We start from the raw sequence: 20,384 nt of genomic DNA on the forward strand, positions 1-20,384 counted from the left end.
TTACTATTTTTGTCTTAATTTATTGATACAAAAATAATAGATTTTGCCAATTTTATTGTTATTGTTTTTAAGAAGAAGAGGAGAAAGATTTCCATGTCAAATAAAAAACAACCTCGCAATCATTTAGAGAGACTTCAATTCTGCACCATTCAGTTTCTCAGCTCAAAGAAGGAGGACAGCCTCATGGTTAAGATTCCACCTTTAACTTTGTTACACACTTTTTATGCAGGTTTGATCACTCCACATATACTTACTCTATTTTTTCTGTATTAGAATGTGAAAAAAGCTCTTTTTTTCATCCTGCTGAACTCCTAGTCAAAGACTGTTACTTGCCAGTTATTTGTACAACTCATAGCACAGCGAGGCCCCAGTTTAGTTGGAATTTAGTAAACAACTGAACAATAACAATTGAATCTGAAACAAAAGGATTTCTGGAGCTTTCATTGTTGTGTGTCTTGCATAATTGTCTTCTTCCTAGAAAGCATTAAACAGCTCATCCAGCCTTTCTAGGAGAATCTTCATAGCATAATAGCTGCTGACATCTGCTTAAATATGGTTATAATTTGCTCCTTATACAACAACTATGAGCCATAAAATGTATTGTATGTGTCAGACAAGGAAATGCATCTTTTTCCAGGGTACGTAAAGGGAAGATTCATCTTTTATCTCATGCTGACAACTGGAGGAAAAAAGAAGATGAAACAGGGCTTGGTGATAAAACACTAAAGGATACTGCAAAGCTAAAATAATATCTTTTTTTTTGGTGGATTCATTGCCATCGTCAAGGATTTTCATACCCCATTACAGTTCAATGATTCATAATATCATTTGCAAGAACACCTGGGTAGCTGTGGGTAGTTTTACTCTCACAGTACATTTTTCTTTCTTTAAATGTCTCAAACTACCTGATAAGCTTGGTCCCTGATGAGTTCATATGCTGAGTGGTCTAAAGTGCACTTTCCAGATCTATCTCACCATTTCTATCCAGAAAAGCAGTAATGATACACATAGGTGAAATACCTCTTAGAAAGTCCAAGTTGGTAAGCTTTAAATACATTCTAATATATTTAGTCCACTGTTTCTGAAACCACAGAACACAGCCAAGCTGTTTAGTGAACTACCTAGAGAGAACCAACTAAATACATTGCATAGTCTACTGTGGTTACCATGGTGTCAGTATATAACCACTAGCTTAAAGCAGTCAACTCACCTTGGCTTGCTTTGTCTTTTATTCTTCTCTTTTCCCTTCTCTCTAGAAAGTCCATATGGATCCGAACTCCACAACTGTGTAATCCCATATTTCTCCACATGTAGTAATATGTGATCCAACCAGTGCCACTGATAGGCTATCTCATGCATCACTCTCATGCAGTTTTAACAAGAAGAGGGACTAAAGTTATGATGACATAGTTCCAAAATCTACTGAAACCAATGGGATCTTTTCCACTAATGTCAGGCTGTGGATCAAAGTCTGGATGTTTTAGCCACCAGGGAACACAAAATCTAGAATTCCAGCCATTCTATATCAGTTGCTGTTTGTTGTGCTGTTTCCTGTTGATGATACGATGGTCAAAAGAAGTCTTGGAAAGGAACCTTCTTTTTATTGCCTTTAAAACATAACACATAATTTGAAAATTAGTTATTGTAAGTTTACACTGAAATAGTAGAGGATTGTCTAGCTAAGATTTGCATTTAAGCTCTCTAATCTACTTACAGTGTCGACCAGTATTTATTCAATGTTTTTTTTCCCTAAGCTTTTAACCACAGAAGCCTAGAGCTAAGCACATAAATAATTCCCCATTTGGCTCATTTCAAGATGTTTTCAAGTGCTCCAGACGTTGTTCTATGAGTCCTCATCACACCAATGTATAGCTTTCCCCAAATATGAACACATGATCAAATTTATTTTCTTTACAGGATTTATTTTAGTTAGTGTTAATTAAATTCAACTCTTTTTGGACAAAACTTTCTCAGATGAAGAGCCCCTTAGCTAAAAATTTGTACTTTATAGTTGAATATATTTACTAGCAGCCTATGTTTTCTGTTGTGCTTGCTACAACTGATGTTATTTGTATGTACAAACAGCTCTTTTTGTGGCATGGCTCAGTTCAGAAGATTTTAGTTTGGTACTTCAGAGCATCAAGTCTGGGAATCTGTTTAGAGATAAGGAAAACATGAAATGTGTTTAGCATACCAATCCTTTTAAAAGCTGCTCTGCAGAGAAATATGCCTTGAATATTCAAGATACTGTTTAAAAAAATAGCAGTTGCTTGAAAGTTATGCATTAAATTCTACTTCTAAAACAACTACACTACTCATTGAAAGCTCTGCTTCTTATTTAGGAAGTGTGAAAAGGATTTCAGGGCTAGGTACTTGGTTTGCAGAACCATCCTTGTTCTGTTTGGTTTGCTATGCTGTACACAACACTTCATTCAGTGCTATGCCTATTTACACATAAATTGTGTTTTAAAAAATTTATATTTTTCAGCATTTTCATAGAACGACATGACTGCAGTTTTAATTATCCTCCCATAAAATATTCACATGGAGTCTTGACTTCTCTGAAGTACAAATATTTTGAAGACATAGAGTGAATAAGCCAGTTTACAACTCTGTGGCCATTAGAGGGGGAGGTTAGAGCATTTCTCGTGCACAAACACTTCATCTGATGAATCTGAGGATGAGTGAAGACATTTATTTAGGCCAGCAAAATCTTGCAAATCTTAACAACTTAGCTGGCAATACTTGAAAATATTAATTAAAAAAAAACTTCCTTAAAAGAATCTTTTTTAAGTTCTTGCTTGCTTCCAGTTTGAGCAGGAAAAATAAAATTTAGTTCTAACTAGTTTGCTTACTTTGAAAAAAAGTCACACCAGCAGCTTTGAAAATTAAGGCTACAGGCTCTATCAAAGGAAGAAAAAATATTTTCCGCTTCAAACTACTTGCGAGAGATTATTAGTCTCTTGTGGCACCAAGGAGCTGTTGATAGGAACCCAAAAGGCCTCATATATCCTTAGTGAAAAGGAGGAGAAGAAGATTTTGTAATAGAATGAGACACTCAACATCTCCACACAGCACATACCATGGCAGAAACGTTCTGTGGAAACGAGCACTTTGAGGTGTAACTGGATATCAACAAGGAGTTAACAAAGCATGCTTCTCTTGGCAAGGGCTATGCATAAGCCGTTACTCAAAACAATTTAGTTTGGTTTTGCAGGGTGGTTCAGAAAACTTACCAGTGACAACTAACCAATTTCACATGTTCCTCTTTCCAAGGAGCAGGCAATTCTGAAAGCAAGCCTTTGATTTCTCTCACTGCAGAGTCAGGTTGCTCCTACATTCATAGGGGTATAAGTCATGGTTAAACACTGGGCTGGCAATTAAGCAACTGATAGATGCTCTCTATTAACCTCTCTCCCTCCCACTACAGGGAAGGGAGAGAGTATAAGGGAGAAAGACTTACAGGTTGGAAACTGAACTGCACAGCTTTAATGAAACAGTAGCAATGAAAAGGAAAACAACAAAATATATACATATGTATGAGAATATATACTGATCCACTATCACCTTCCCCTTCAATAATGCTCACAACCCCACCTGGGCTGCAGGGCAGGCCCTGGAAAAGCCCTGGATTCGACTCCTGGGATCAGTGGTAGATGGGAGCTGGATGCAGGAATGCACAGATTCAGGAATACATGGATAGACATCAAAGACAGACTGAAACCTTCTAGGACACCAGCCATGGACAAAGAAACTTTGACCCTCGTGATCCCTCAAATTTATACTGACTATGATGTGTATGGGATGGAATATTTAGTTTGGTTAATTTTGGTCACTTGTCTGATCCACTTCTCTCCAAAGGAGAATCGCAGCTGTGAACCCTTTACCTCCTTCTGTGTTCCAGACCATATGTTTAGCAGAACCAAACAGTGGTCTTGGTTCTGCATACCCATCTCCAGCAGTAACTAAAAACATGGACCGTTATCAGTACTATAAGCAGACATTGACTGAGAAACATGCCTTTCATTTCAGCAAGTGCAGCTACTTAGAAAAGAATTAACTGAAAAGTAAAATCACTAGAAAGAAAATTGGTTCTACCCTGGCTCAAATCAGGGCAGTACATATATACCCATATCTGCATATGTCTCTGTGTCTGTGCTCTGTCCTCTGTCCAGGCCAATTTCAGAAACAAAACATTCCTCTGTGCCTTCCATGCACAGGAAGCCCGTGGTCAGCCAGGCACAGAGTCACCAATCTAGTTGCAAAGTTCCCAAAATCTTGTCATGGTTAATTTGTTTGAAAATTTAGGTTTGTTGAGGCTTCTGAGCCTCATGGAGTTGAAGGTAGGCTGCTGTTCAGCCAGCCTTGACGTCCTTTCCCATTTGAATGTTTTATGTTGCTCAGATTGGTTTAGTTCATGCTTACTGTCATTGTTCTAAGTTATTTGTATTGCAACAGCATTTGGTTATTCCCAGGAACAAGGATCTCCTCACTGAAAGAGCTTATTTCTTTTACATTTGTCTTATCTCTACTTTTTACCCCTTTTGTATTGAGTTTCTCAAAGATTTTCATTGAAAGCCTCGAAGATTTACTTGCATTATCCACACAAACCAGCTACTCTTCAAGAGGACCTCTGGTATCTTAGAAATGTTGCAGAGGCTTTGATCAACTGATAGCAGCATTCACCATATATTGCCCCTCCCAGCTTCAGCTATCCCTAACATGTTTTGTGTTGCATAACTCTGCCATGAAATTTAAATAAATCTTTTTATTTAGAGAAGTGAAGAAAGATTTTTGGCAAGTCCTGAAACTTTGAAATGGAATACTTCTCTTACTGATGGAATTGATACCTTCCCTTCCAAAATAGCCAACATCTTTACTAAGTCTCATACATTACGTTTTTAAAGGAAACCGGGAATTACAGCAATGAATCACTAATGCTACTTTGTATTGTAGCAGCACTTAAAAATTATTTGACAGTTTTGAATTACTGGAGGGTATAGTTATATTTGCTATATTTACTTATACTCTGAAATTGAATTATTTTCAAAATTATTACTATTTAAGACTGAATATAACAGATTTCTGTAGATAAATATACATAGCTTTCATACAGACTGGACATATTATTCCAGATCACAGACTTCTGATGTCTAATACATTTTGCAACAATTATTGTCTCTGAGCAAATAAAATGAAAAATATTGAAATCTGTTTAAAAATAATCTAAATCAGCAATGTTCTTATGCAACAGTCTTCAAATTATGGCACAACATGGATTTGAGAGATAATATTTCAGTCGAGGCATTCGGGAAACTTACTCAAAACCATTCTGTGAAGCCCAGGTAGTTTTGCAAGCCTGAATAATTTTTCTGTGTCTTGAACACTGAGGTAGAGGAGATCATCCTTGTCCATCAGTCCCACCAAATACTTTTCTTCTAAATCAATCAAATTGCACTCGAAACCTATTAAGGTTTTAGCATTGCCATTGCAAGGATGTTCGAGAGCAGGAGAGCTGCAGACTCTTAATTCCCACACAGAATTTCCCCATTCCTTTGTCAATGTGACATTAAGCAGCTATTTTCCCTCTCTCATGTATTCATCAACAGCACGTGCATACCCTCCCACCCTCCATCTTGCTGGGCTAATGCACACATGCCTTGAATCTCTTTTTACAGGACAGCTTTTCCAAGTAAGAGAGATGTTCTCTCCAATAGCTGTGACACCTTCCTTGAGAAGTGTTTTCCTGCGGTAGAGAGTATAGTGCTCACACAAAAGACTATCTCATTTATTTAGTATTTATTTCTAAAAATATGAAAGATGGATGTCTATTAGTACAGCACATTGTTTTACTGACATCCTGGTAAGTTCTTGTGTTTGTTTTGTATGATGGTAGGAATCTCTTCCATCACAATTTCCATCTCCACAGTCTGTAACCTGCAGTGTGCCTTTCACCTTCCTGTGCACAGATTGTGAAGAATGACATAGCCTTTATTAAAAGCCATGACAACATGTCCAAACAAGGCCAATTAACTAGGAGATCTTCCATATTTAAGTGCTTTAATAAAGTCCCTAAGGCAGAAGACATTGACCTCTGAAATTTGTCTCTATATTACAACTTTTTCTTCCAATCTAGTGGATGCTTGAGCTTCTAAACTAAACCTCTTTTCTTTAGCAAAAAGAAAAGCAAACCAACGTAATGCAGAAAGAGGACAGTAAATCCCTTACCTGTATGACTAGCAGAAATCCTTGAGGCAATGTATACTAGCAGCCCAAGGACAAGGAGACCACTAATGGTGAGGTTTTTTCCATATTTGAGTGTACTAACAGCTGTTTTCAGTGACAGTATATTTCTAATTTATTTTATTTTTTTCTAATTGATTTATAGATCACTTTTTCCTGTGGGGTTCTGTTCATCTTTTCTTTGAAGTATTTTCCACTCTTCTTATGGATTTTTTAGTACATTTTGATGTGACGAGGAGCTGACAGGATAGTGAGAGTCTAAGGGTTTAAAATCTGACCAAAAGCCCACACATTACCTTTTGTGGCATCTAAATTTGTTCCTTAAGAAAATTCCTTGATGAAACTTGGGATACTCGCTGGTCATAGGTACATTTGGTTCTTTTTCCCTTTATTCTCTCTTACATTTTGTCATCCAGACTTTCTGTCACTCACAGCACATTTTTTCTTGGTTTATAATATGAAAGAGCCCTTGTGTTGGAAAACCAAATTCATCAAGTCCATACCAAAAGTCAATCCACTTTAGATTCTGAAGCAGAAGCATTTACGTGACAGTGCCTCTGACAAGTAGTGGATAAAAGTTGCTGCAGAGGTGAGGACATGCAAAAGCAGCAGTAAAGAGATTCCTCCTAAAATACTGAAGTTCCCTATGTGATCCAACCAGTTTAACAGTCAAGCCTAAAAAAAACATGCCAGAAACTTCTTAAATATAGCACAGGAAGACTAATTTATTAGGACTCCATGATAAGCAGTTTTCCAGGGCAGATAGAAGTCTGAAGAGCAAGAACTTGATCTCACAGGTGCGTGGCAGGTTTGCACTTCAGAGACTTCCCTTCAGTGTGCACTTTGGTCCACCATGCTTCTGTCTCAGCTCTGCCCTGCCTGCCTAGGCCATCTTGATGGAGGAGGCAGTAGTCCTTGCTCGGGGGGTTGCTGAGCACTCCAAGCACTCCTGACCAGCCACCCCTGCAAAGAGTTGACCTGAGATGATTTGGTAGAAACTTTCTAATTCCATACCTTGGGGGAAACTAAACCAAACCAACTTGTTTTAAATTGCAAAGAATCTGGTGCACTTGTGTGTGCATGTATATAGACATGTATTTATGTGAACAGTTATGATCTTTCTTTCTTTCTTTCTTTCTTTCTTTCTTGCTCTCGCTCTCTCTTTCTCTCTTTCTTTCTCTCTCTCTTTCTCTCTTTCTCTTTCTCTCTCTCTTTCTCTCTTTCTCTCTCTCTTTCTCTCCTTCTTTCCTTCTTTCCTTCTTTCTTTCCTTCTTTCTTTCTATATTGCTTCTGGATCTTCCAGGTCCCATATCACTGAATCCTATGGAAAACCAATTTTTGTTTTTTTATAGAAGGTAATGCTAAAAAATATTTGTTCTCTTCTTCTTGGACATTATACATTTGAACTCATGATAAGTAAGCCAGACAACAACTGAGGTATCAGAAATGTCAGTAAAATATTCTAAAACTGCACAATATTTCCAGTTTTACTGTGAACTTCAACATATCCTGAGTATATAATATCATGGCAGTGGAGAATTTACAAGCATTCATTTGGCAAGGTCTATCGGCAGCTTTCTACTTTTGGCAACATGCTGTCCTAAATTTACTCATATAAAACTTTCATGTTACCTTCATGTATCACTTTAGAAGTCATATACTAGTTATTATGATAAATGAGTGAAATGTCAATACCCCAGGTATTGGGAAGAGACATTCAGGACAAAAGTATGATGAGGTTAAGCCTGTTTTTTCAAAGGTAGACAGTGGAAACAACAGGAACTAGCAGCAAGTCACAGATTGAATTCATAACTGGACAAAAATTGAAATTTTATGGAAGGGGAAATTAAGCTGCATATTATTTTACCAGGGAGACACATGATTTTCAGGAAAAGTGAGTGCTGTGGAGTGTCCATCCTTGGAGGTATGCAAAATCTGCCTCGACCCAGTACTGGCAACCAGCTCTAGGTGGCTCTGCTTGAGTGGAGGTGGTTGGATCAGATGACCTCAAGATGCCCCTTCTCACCTCAGCTATTTTGTGACTCTTAATATCTAGAAGAACAGCAAAAGAACAGCAGACACTGCTGCCAGGGCAGGTACCAGAGCAGAACACTTCTATATATTCACTAGGAGTGTTACCAAAAGCCACAGAAACAGCTCTGAAGGGCTGGAAAAGTCCCTCTTCAGCCACAGCACAATGAAGTGCAAGACCAAGACAAGGAACAAAGGACCCTTGCTTCCACATCCACCTCCACCAGTTACTTTCTGTTCAACCCTGTAACTCTTTAAACCTTTTTACCCTCCACTTCCCTCATCTGTAATGAGTGCAGGCTTACTTGAGAAATGCTTTAGAATTGATAGCTGAAAAATACTACTACTATACTTGTTATTATACTTGTATAGTATATCTGAGAGGTCTCCTGGACAAATCAGTAGACTCTACAATTAAGGAAAGAATTAGAGAAAGCATGAAAAAATTGTTCTTTAAGGCAGAAGAGCCCAATCGGTTTTGTGAAGGGAATTTGTGCCACAAAGCCTGTCAAATATCTACAGAGGAATCAGTGACTGAGAGAGATATAATTTTGTTAAGATACATCCTTGTTCTTTTTACGATCTTTTTGGCAAGGTTCTTCATCAAAGGTTCTTAAGAAGCTAATTTTACATTGATTAATAATTGATAGAGAAAGAAGAGAAAGACCAGTGGCCAGCCTTACATTGGTCAAGATGATGAGTGGGTTGCTACTGTGATACCCGGTAAGATCAGTGCTTTGCAATCTCATCCCAAGAGATCCGAAAGCATGGGCAGCTAGTGAGTTGACTAACTTTGCTGGTGTTATAACACTAGGCAGGATAATAAAAACTAAAATTGGTTGTGAAGGATTAAAGTTTCATTGGCAAGCAATTAAACGGTTAGTAAAATTCTATGCTAATAAATGTGGTGTACCTGAGAAAAATAACTTCAGTTGCATAATTGTGAACTCTAAATGAACAATTAGAGCTCCAGAGGGAGAGAAGGGAATCACTGCGGTGAGCTCTATGAAACCATCAGTTTGATAGTCATCAGGGGGTCAAAATCAAAACAGAACATTAGGAGAAAAGGATTTGAGGGGAAAAAAACTAGAAATTATGTCCATGTGTGCCTCCAGTGGCACCCGCATCTTTACAGCTGTGTGCAATTTACATCCTGCTAGCTATAACCAGGCATAGTAGAAGTAGCATTCCCATTTCACAAAGGGTGGATTGCATTCCTTCCCTGGGCAAGATGTCATTCTGTGGATTTGCAACAGTGAAAGGTTTCCCCTCCCCAAAACTCCAGAAAACCCCCAACTCTTCCATTTGAAAGAGAGAAGACTGTATATGGAGGAGGCTGTAATAGCTATATGCATATCTCTGTGAATGACAGAGAGAGGGTGAAAAGCAAACGATTATAAAGTATTTATCACAGGGCAAGAACTGAAATCATCAGTCCACAGCTTTAAAACAAATCAAAATATTGCCCTCGTGCACACATTCCCCAAAGTGCCTAAGGAAACTGCAGAAACTGATTCCCACAGGATCATACAGGGACTAAAAAGGAGAATATCAATTAATGATAAATGATTATTAATAATATTAATAATTGCTTAATATTTATGTATATTAAGAGCACTGGCTTGAATACACCTTCTCGCACTGAAATCCTGAAGTCATTGATTGCAAGAATCTGGATCACTCTCAACTTCCCATTCTCATACATCTCCCCCTCATATCAGATACTAGCCTGTCAGTAGGAAAAACCTTTGACCAAAGTTTCAAGGACTTGTGCTTTGTACAAAACCTTAACTGATAGATCTTAGGTGTGTTTTTCTAGACAGACAATCAGACCCTGTACCCAGGTTAATTACAAGGCTGTTTCCAAGTCATTGGACAAATGAGCTTTTTGTGTAGAAAAAAGGTTTTGTCAGTACAACCTGAAGAAACATGAACTCTGTGCTCCCAGCTGTCCAAAAGGACCTCACCATTATGTTCAGGCATCTACTGAATCCATCTGAAAGACAGCAAAGCTGCTGAAGAGCAAGGGAGCTTGGCTTGGGTATTGTTTTAACACAAGAAACAACCTGTCCTAGGGAGCACTGCCTGAGTCCAAGGGCTTCACAGGCTTACAAAACCGAACCCTGCCTGCGACTCGTGCCCTCAGGCAGATTTATATTTCACTGTTGGGTCTCAGAAAATCAGCTAGATATTGTCTGGTAGGAGAGATGTTGCTTAAGAGTTTCAAAGATGAGTATTATTTTGTGAACTCTGTCCTGTGAACTGCGAGGAATAATTAACAGTCCATGGAAGTGTGAAAGAAATATGACATAAAAGGCTGCTATTGTCACAAGTCACATGTCAGTATCCACTGGCCATTAAAACATTTTAAAAATAACATTTATACTGAAACAGAACGGCTAAAAGTATGGAAAAATACCACAATCACACTGACTCCTCAGTCTCACTTTCTGGTGGGATGCTGACATGTACATAACCAACTCATTGCAGATGTCAGGAAGCAACCCCCAGGTTCAAACTGGAAAGGAGAAGCTTGTGAAGCCTAAATCTGTGATGCCTTGGAAAATTTTAGCCAGCACTCCCAATAGGCTTTGAGACCTGTTATAAATGGAAAACTAACCTCCCTGTTGCACTGAGATGGCCAGTTGGGGAGCATACAGGTAGCCATTGAGAGCAGAAGTAGTGGGGCACGTAGAGGACAATCTGGGTTTTGTGGGGTAGCATAGTGCACTCTGGTCTTGTTTGCTCTTCTTCCACCCAAGATCATGCAGCAGTCAGCTGTAATGTCCTAACAACAGGCATCAGGAATATTGGTACTCACAAGCCCTGCTGTGGAAAGGTTACCTATTGATCACTATCAATAAACGTGAGAATGTGGAGAAAATGAAGTCTAAAAGGGACATTGTGTCTAACAACTTATTTATAAGCTGTAGTGCCTGCTGTTGCAATAAGGTGAACCATTAAAATCACTAGATAAATTAAATTCCCAGATTCCGAAGGGTTTTTCTGAGTTATTCTGTGTCTGTTGGCAGATTACTTCTTTTACTGTCAGTCACTTGGGCAGTATGTTTTTAAAGGCACAAGAAGCATGTGGTTACAAGCTAGGGGAAATGGATTAATCATTCCCAGATCTGGTATTTGAAACTTCATTTATTTACTTTGGATGCTATGGCATGTAATTGCTTACTGTTCAGATACGGCACAGTGTCAAATACGAAAGCACCAGAGGAAATTTACAGATATTTCTGTTGTTTAAACCCTTTAAAAACCATTTGGGCATATATTAATGAAAGCAGAACAGTCCGATATTTGTTAAAGGATTTTTTTTTCCTTGTTTATCTTTTGCAAATGAAGCAAAGGCAGGTTATGATCATACATTAACTGTTACCTGTGTAAGGTTTAAATAAAAGCATTTTCTTGTGCTAAGTGTTTTCTCATCTGCAAATATTGGACTAATGAACAGCTTTCACTACAGTGCAGTGAAATCATTGGAAGGATTAATCATGAGTTTGCTTCAATTTCTAGGCAGATTAAGTTAGAGCTGTAGTGGAAACAAGATTGAAATTCATTAAATATGTACTGCAACAGTGTGAAAGGCTTGAGGAGCAACTGCAGAACCCTAGTTGCCCAAGAAAGTTATAAGCTAGGAGCTGGAGAGCTGTAAATCTTGACAACTCAGTAGTGTCCCCTTCTCGAAGGCTGTAGCCTTAGCATACCTTCACTTTAAAAATTGTGTCATTCTTCATAGGTTGGCAGACTTCTATGGGAACTGCATGGGAGTCTGTACACAAAGTAGCACCAATATTGACAGAAATTCTGAATACTTCTAAAACCTCCCTTTCCTAGGGAAAAGTGTGTTGGACTTCAAATACTTGTTAACAGAAGTGACAGTACAGAGAAAGGAGATATTGAGCCTTTGTGGGTCTCGTTCAACCGTATAGAGTGCAACGTGTAGAAGGGAAAGCAGCCGTTGAAAAATATCTTTGATTCTAACAGTTTATTTGGGGAGAAAAAGGGAGACACTTTACAGTCTTTTAAAGATAGTGTTGAGTTCTCTAGCTGATTACTTTTCTGAGACATGTACAACAACTGGAACAAAACAGTCACCCTGCTGACAGCCAGAAGACCTATGGTTCTCTTAACTAAAATCTTCAAGAAAAACTGAAGACTCTAAAAGGCTGGATCTACCTCAGTCAGAAGCTGTGTTTTGTTGATAATAATTGTATTTTCATAGCTTTGTGCTATATGCAGCTTGCAGTCATGAGGTGGTTTCCACTTCTGAACATGATGCTTGGAAGAATGCTGATTTTGGGGCATTTTTGCTGTCAGAGGTCTATAGCTACTAAGTCAAGTGGCTGCTCATTTCAATGGTTAGTCAATATTAGCAAGAATATAAACCTTTTCTCTAGCCCGTCATGCACTGAGTGGTGCCTCATGCAGTGAAGGACAACTTCAGTGTTGACTCATACAGATACTCTCTGCCTTTCAGATATTTTACTAGAAGAAATAACATTTTTAAAGGTATATGGAATATCCATATACTTCTTGAAGAGAACATTCCCCTGATGGACATTCCTTGCACGTTTTGCCTTCTTTTTTAAGCAGCTATGGGAAGTCACTGTCCAATCAGGGTATTCCTTGGCACTTTTAGTCCAGTTTAGTTCATGGAGCAGTTACATCTGACTTATTACTAGTAACTAAAAAGCAAAATATCCAGTGTCACTTGAACTAAAAATTACAAGACATAGGCAATTATTTAATTTATATGTCTGTTCCTTTGAATTCTGTTTTGTGCAGAATTTCTGCAGCACAGGCCTGCAGTCAGTGAACTGGAGAGCTCCTCGCTCTTGCTGTCTCATTCCTGGTCCATGTTCCCAGCTATGCATTTCACCACAGGGCTGAGGAGTGAGATACTGTCACTGATGTGGATGCTGCAGTGAATTTCTCCATCTCCTGCCACAGTGTTGCACTTAGTTAAAATTAATGAAAAACCGCTACCTGCAAAATAATTTTAAAACCCCAAAACCAAACCACACCAAAACCCAAAGCGAAACAGCTTTCACTGTGTAAAACCCAACAATAATTAAATTAAATATATTCTAATACAGTTCGTAACATTAAAGGATTAACCACACACTGAAGTCTGTGGAAACTTAAGAGGTAGAAGCTGCTTTATTCTTTTCCTGTGTCACCACTGACCATGATTCAAGAAATCAGAAACTTTTTAGCTAGAAGTGTTCTAGGTAAAGCAGGCTTGGAGAGTACAGAACTTGTGATTTGTGGCTTTAAGCAAGTGATAATTTATGTTACTAGCCAAACTGTAACTGTTATGGAGGAAAATAGTAAAAAAAAAATTGCCAGAGAATAATGACTTTTCAAAGTCAGCAAGTTATGAAATTAAAATAGGGCTGGTCACACACTCATCATTAAAGGCAACTGAAATGACAGTGCTGACAACTCTGATATGAAAAATTTCCTCTTAACACAGATTTAATACTCTAACCAATGCATTGTGTCAGTGGGGGAAAACCTTCTCTTAGATATCTGAGCTTTGGGATAGACGGGGTCTACAGCTTCATAGGCTTTGGTTTGCAGATCTCTGAAGAATTTGTCCAAGCCCCCTGTAACTGGTGTAATTCTGCCTTCTCCTTTGACTGCAGGAATGTACTGATACAAATGAGCAGGAGCATAGGGGGCCGTAACACTGATGGAAGGAAAACCATTTGCCTAAACAATAAAGACCCTGAAAGCTCATCTCTAATAGCTGTAGAAGTCTATAGAGTCACTTCCCTGATCTCTGCAGGCATATATGAATTAAGACTTGGTCTGTGCTGTGTCAGGTTGTACAACACACTTGATTTGACCAAGGAATGGTGTCACTCAACTCTCATTTAAGCTGATAGAGAAATCAAGATAAGTTCCTGAAGGTACATACAGAAGACATCATGCAGCATTAGAAGCTTGTTAGATGCAGAGAAAATAGCTGTTATCTAGCTACACTTCTGATAATTTCCTTGTTTTCAACACTGACATGTAAACACTTATTAAACCAGTGTTCCACTTGGCATAAACATTAAAAAAAAAAAAATCATAACCAAAAAAAACCCAAAAAGCATACTAGTCCAGCTCTCCAGAAATGTAGTTGTCAGAATTACTTCAAGATGTAATACAATGGTGTGGAGGGAGGATGAGAATTTTAATTCCATATGAAAAGGAGAGTTATTAGCAAGTAATTGAGTTTTATGCATACGAAGCCAAAAACTATTCTTTAAAATGGAATAGTTTAATGATGTTGTGTATTTGGTGTTGATGGCAAGATTTTGGCAGCAGAAGGGCTGCAGTGGTAGCCTATGTGGGAGGGGGACAGGAGCTGCCCTTTGCCAGACACAGCCAGTTCCCACTGGCTCTGCAACTGATGTGTAATGGATGTTCTTGTCTTTATGTCAACCCAGGAGCTTTTTCATCTTATTTTCTCCCTCTGTTCTCTTAAGGAGTGGGAGTGGGAGTAAGTGAGCAACTGGGTGGGCATCTGGCAGCCAACCAAGTTCAGCCCACTGCACTCTGGTATCAGAAAGTTGCATATTGCAAAACTGAGATAATTTCTTATTCTGTTTAATATTTACATAACACTGTAGGGAAATTAATTAAAATGTGGTAGCATTTGACTTCTCCTCCTTCCTTAGAGTCCACTCCTCTCCTTTTCACTGCTCTCAGCAGTACCTTTCTGTGTGAGTGTTTTATTTTCTGCTCTCTCTGGAAATATTGATAGAAGTTGTACAAACATGTTTTAAATCTCAACCATTGTGGTAAGCCCCAAAACAATATTGCTTGCTCACCATCTGAATGCTACCCTGTCAGTTTGTAGATGGTTCTTAAGGCTTTTTAGCCTGCTGGGATGTGCTGTTAGACCCACTGCTGGCAGTCTTCTTGCAGCATCACTAGCAGTCCCACGGCCACTTACTGCATGGCAGCATTCCTGCATAAAGCTGTTTTCTGAGTTGAGGAGAGGAATATTTATTGGTTTTTTTACATTCAGTGGGTGAGCTCAAGGAATGCAAAAAGCCAACAAACTTGTGAAAGACCTGATGTCTGGGTTCAGAGAGGAGTAGCTGTAGCAGCTGACCAAAATGGCAAGAATTAACCATCCGGCCATTCCACAGCCTTTCTCAGCAGCAGTGGTTCACCACTAACAATCAAGGCTGACAAAACTGTAGATTTCTAGACATGCTGAAGAGAGCATCATGTGACAATGTCTCTGAACTCTTCAGGCTACTGAAATGATCATAGATGAGTGACACAAGCATCCCATCTTTCAAACACTGTCCAATACCATCTGCTTTGTTTGCCTTGTATTTAGCAGCCATAATTTTCATGATGATCTAACAGGTGAGGGCTGACAGGGTTAAAATCTAAGCTTGGAACTGGAATGATTGTCATGGCCAGGAGTTTAGTGTTCCTGGGATTTCCAGACAGACAGACAGGCTAGTCTGCCTGGCAAACTGAATGCACAGGCTGCTGTAGAATTTCATCAGACCGAGCCAGTAGCAGAGTGTCAGGAACACAAGCCCAACTGTCGAGCAAAACAGTTTTTCACTGTGGGACCCCTGACGGCTGCCACTTTCTGAAGAAAGTCATTGCAAGTAACAGCTACATGATTCTCAGGCAACAGCACTTTAGAATCACAGACTCATAGAATGGCTAGGGTTGGAAGGGACCTTAAACATCTAGATGTTTAACTGCCCTGTATTGACAGGGATAAAGTCCCATCCAACTTGTCCTTGAACACTTCCAGGGATAAGGCTTCCACAACCTCCCTGGGCAACCTGTTCTAGTATCTCAGCATCCTCATAGTGAAGAATTTCTTCTTCATGTCTAATCTAAATATCCCCTCTTCAAGTTTTACTCCCTTACCCCCTGTCCTATCCTACATACCCTTATAAAAAGCCCCTCCCCAGTTTTTCTGTAGCCCCTTCAGGTGCTGGAAGGCCACAATGAAGTCTCTCTGGAGCCTTCTCTTCTCCAGGCTGAACAGCTCCAATTTTCTCAGCCTGTCCCCTACAACTAAAGATGTTCTCCAAGACATAAGGATATTTGCACCTGTGGGATATTTAGTAAGGTATGTTTTTTCATAAATATGTAAATTTATTTTTTTTTCAGAAATACATAGGTAGTCCCTGAATTTACAAGTCCTCATTAAAAAGACATCTGCTTGGAAAGATACAATTTTATTTAATATCCTCTCCTACATTCAGAACAAGATTCAAACCAATACACAAGATTCTAAAAGTGGTTGTCTAAAATTATGCCACTTATTCCCTGCCAGGGACTCGAATAACTGCTTTAATTTTCTAAAATACTAAATACCTATCAGCTCAAATGAAGCAGTTAGCACCAACTTGGTTATTAAAATGCCAGTAAATGTTTTGAAAAAGTGATCTCTTTGAAAGTGTCTGACTACAGGCTTAGAAGTCTGTCTCCATACACACATATTTTTCAGCTCAGCCAGTCCATACTTTTGTAATGGAGACAATTAAAGATGTGTTGACTGGATATGCAGTTAAATGAGAAGACTCTGTGTTTAGGAAAAAAAAAAAAAAGAAAATAGAAGAGTTTTCAATCTTGAACTCTCAAACTGACACATGTGGATTGCTATATAAGGCTGAAAATATATGACTCTATATGGCTGAGATATACATGAGGCTGAATTTATGAGTATATACATATGACTGTTCTATGAGACTTATATAATATATGGCTGTTGAATGAGACTTATATGAGACTTTTGTGAGACTGAATTAAGCAGTTACTAGCTCCAATAAAATTCCAAGGACCTAGTATACCAACAAAACCAGTTACCTGAAGTATGTTTTCTTTCCAGAGTCTTCTACAGCAATTATGGTTTTAGATAACTTCCTTTTCCTCTTCAGTGATTAAAAAACATCACTAAGAGTAAAAAACATAACTTTAGCTATAATTACTTAAACATTGAACCAATCTCCTTCCTGACTCGCTCAGTAATTTATGTCACTTGGAAATATAATAAGAAATATATATGTGTTATGTCTCTGTGTCCAGAGATGTGGACAAGCACTTGGACTTCAACAGATCAATAGAGTCTTCATGCTTAGGTTAGATAGTAGGGCCTCATGAACACCAAATGAAAAATTGCATTATTATGCAAATAAGGATTAAAGTTGCTATGGAAACCCAGGCTCTATTTTTTTCTGAGTTCAGAAGAATTAAAATGAAGGCATCTGAAAACATGAGGGAAAAGGTATGTCCAAAAAGAAGGAAAAATTATGTGGGAACAAGCAGTAGTTCCAGTAGGCTGTGGTAATTATTTAAAGTGGTCAGACAGACTGAGTGAAATGTGTAGAGAACATAAAACTCACTGTATTTGGCCAGAGCACACTTATGAATGTGATGCTACAGTGCTCCCTTACTGGTCCCTTAGTAAAAGGGACATGATGACTGTCCAGAGACATCTGAATCCTTCCACACAGCTGCCATGTAACAAAGGACGCTGCAAAAGTGCAACACAACCAAAGCATGTTCTGGGGCCTTTCCTCCTCTGTAGAGGAAAACAGGTTGATCTGAATCAGCTGGAACCCCAACAGATGTTTCTGATGGAACTATGCAGCTGGAGTGGGTACTCTAGTATCCAACAAGGCCCAGAGGCACCACAGGCTCTATCTTCTGTCGCAGTGCTGCTAAAATTTTCTTCCTGTGCATATTGTTCTGTAGGTAAGGGGTTGAGACCTGAGTGTATGATGGGCTGCAAGCTTTCCTTCCTAAAGTCCACTACTTTCTCCTCTCTGGTGTTGCGCTTATTAACAAGTGACAGGAACTTGGCCTCTTTGCAACGTCAGATTTGTCTGAAGCCAGCCAGTGGATTCAAATAGAGGAATGTAGAGGTACATGTTTGTGTGTGCACATCCGCTGAGCACAATCTCAGAAACCTCTTTTCCTTAAGCATCTGCAGGTTAATGTCAGTGAGCCAAACTTAGGTCTCCTTTTTCCCTTCCCTCACAGCTCAAAGAAGCTGATGTAGAGAGAACGTGGGCTGCAGATTTGCACCATGCGTTCATCCTGCTCAGAGAGGGATGAGAGCCAAGCTACGGGGAGGTAGCTAGTGTTCCCAAACCCCCTGAGCATTCTTCAGCACTGGAACCTGAAAATTAGATAATATCATCCTGACTCAGGACTGCTTTCCAATCTGAAATCCCAGAGAGACAGATCTATTTGGTGTGTATCCATGTAAAATCTGTGTGAGGCAAAGGTTAGATGCTGAACACAACAGGATACCCATTTAGACGGGGGACCTTTCATTTTCTCCCTACAGGCAACTGTTGTTAACTTTGTTTTGTTTTTATCCTTACGATTCCCTTTTTTTTTCCTCCCTCAGGTACCTTCTTTGTGGGGAATACTATTATTCTTCTATTCTACAAGCATTATTTTCTTTCCTCTGTAGCATCTGACAAAACATCGTATCATTTGTAAAAGTCCTTTCTCCACTTTAACTGCAGTTTTAAAAGTTATGTGACTGTTTTGATTGTAAAAAATACTGCTTCTAGGCTGCATAGGTGTAAGATCCATCTTTCACCTGCCCTTGGCACCTCTGTCTCTACCTGTTTGCTTTGCAACTACAGAGTAAGGCTTAAAGCCTTTTCGGGTGTGGAGGGTAGGCCTGTGTATCAGAAGCATTCACCTTTGGAGGCCATTCGTCACTGAGGTTTTGACACAGACAACAAAATGTGGTTTATTAGCCAAAAGTCTGATTTTGCCCAGTCAGAGGAAAATACAGGACAAGAAACTGTCATGAACATGATAGCACCCAGGCTCAGGCTTAGGTGAGGTGCATTGAGCTGGTCCTTTAGCTAAGCTGAGACACAGCTCTTGCAATTGACTGAAGCCGCAGCTCCTGGAGGCTGCTGGTATGCAGGAATCTCAATTTTTAAAGTAGCGTTCTAGTTCTCAGATTTGTGGGGAAAGGCTTAAAGACATATCCCAATTCAACTACACAACTTCAGGAAAAAAAAAGAAATCTCTATTTTATTCTGATTTTAAGTATAAAGTGGCCTCTTGTTATGGGTTGTCATGGTACAAATCCCAGTCCCAGTCAGCCAAGCTGCAAGTGAGTAGCTGTAAATGCATAAATGGACATTAAAACTGAGGGGGCAAGGGTGGTCAAGAAGGAGTTTTACCTGACTTCCCCTTGTGCCACTAGTTTTGGAGACCTGTCATAGCAACTGCCAGCTGAGGAGAGGCTGCGTGATCCAACAGGTGATTACTGAACACCTGAGGTAAGAACACCACTCGTATCACATAAAATGCTGTAGTGGAAGGACAACATGAACAGTACCGTACACAATACAGTTCTTTCAAAACAATCCATATTTAAACATTTTATAATTGAACTGCTGTTTGAATTAAATTATATCTGAATTTAATTTCTCCATTACTTTCAGCCACAAAATTTATGTCACCTCTTTCAGGAATTTTTTTATTAATGGGATAAACCATGGGAAAACATTTTTTCATACCGGTTCATACAAATTCTTGTCAGGTATGATGAGTTCAACAACAATAAATATTTTTCTGTTTTAAAAAAATAGAGAAGGTTTTAAGAGAAGCATGTATCAAAACACCTCAGATCTTTCCCACATGAAACTTTAAAATACAGTTGCCTTCAGTGAACAGCAGGACTTTCATTTATGGCCTTCACTGTGAAAATAAGAAGAGGAGCTTGCCTGCACTTAATCTTAAACTGCACCAACAACAAAAAGTGTGCCCGTAAACCTGCCTGCTGCTTTCTATACCTAGGAAATTGTATGCAGAAACACATTCTCCACCAAAATTGGAGAAAGAAGGCTTTTCCCTTTGGGGTTTGAAGCTGGAATAAAGGAAACCTTGGGAGCCAAATAATTCTGCATTTTTTTGTTGTTGTTACACTTCATTATTTAGAATAAACCAAAAACAAGCCACAGCACAACAGCATCCCATAATGACTAACAGCTGAACCACCACATCTCTTCTCTTCCCTTTTGTGCCCTGCCCTCACCCATTCCCTCCATCTCTCGAAGCACCAACAGATCTACCAGCAGGCTAGA

The 20,384-nt window shown here is 39.0% G+C and overlaps 1 long non-coding RNA gene across 1 annotated transcript in view; it reads right to left on the bottom strand.

The window, feature by feature from the left end:
* Nucleotides 1-3,243: 3,243 nt before the first annotated feature.
* The window catches only part of LOC127396417 (uncharacterized), a 223,859-nt gene continuing 206,718 nt past the window's right edge, over nucleotides 3,244-20,384 (bottom strand). The window contains exon 3 of the long non-coding RNA XR_007891998.1: nucleotides 3,244-3,334. This is a non-coding gene — a long non-coding RNA (uncharacterized LOC127396417). The remainder of the gene's footprint in view (nucleotides 3,335-20,384) is intronic.

Source organism: Apus apus, chromosome 1 (assembly GCF_020740795.1).
Source record: "Apus apus isolate bApuApu2 chromosome 1, bApuApu2.pri.cur, whole genome shotgun sequence".
Taxonomy (NCBI): Eukaryota; Metazoa; Chordata; class Aves; order Apodiformes; family Apodidae; genus Apus; species Apus apus.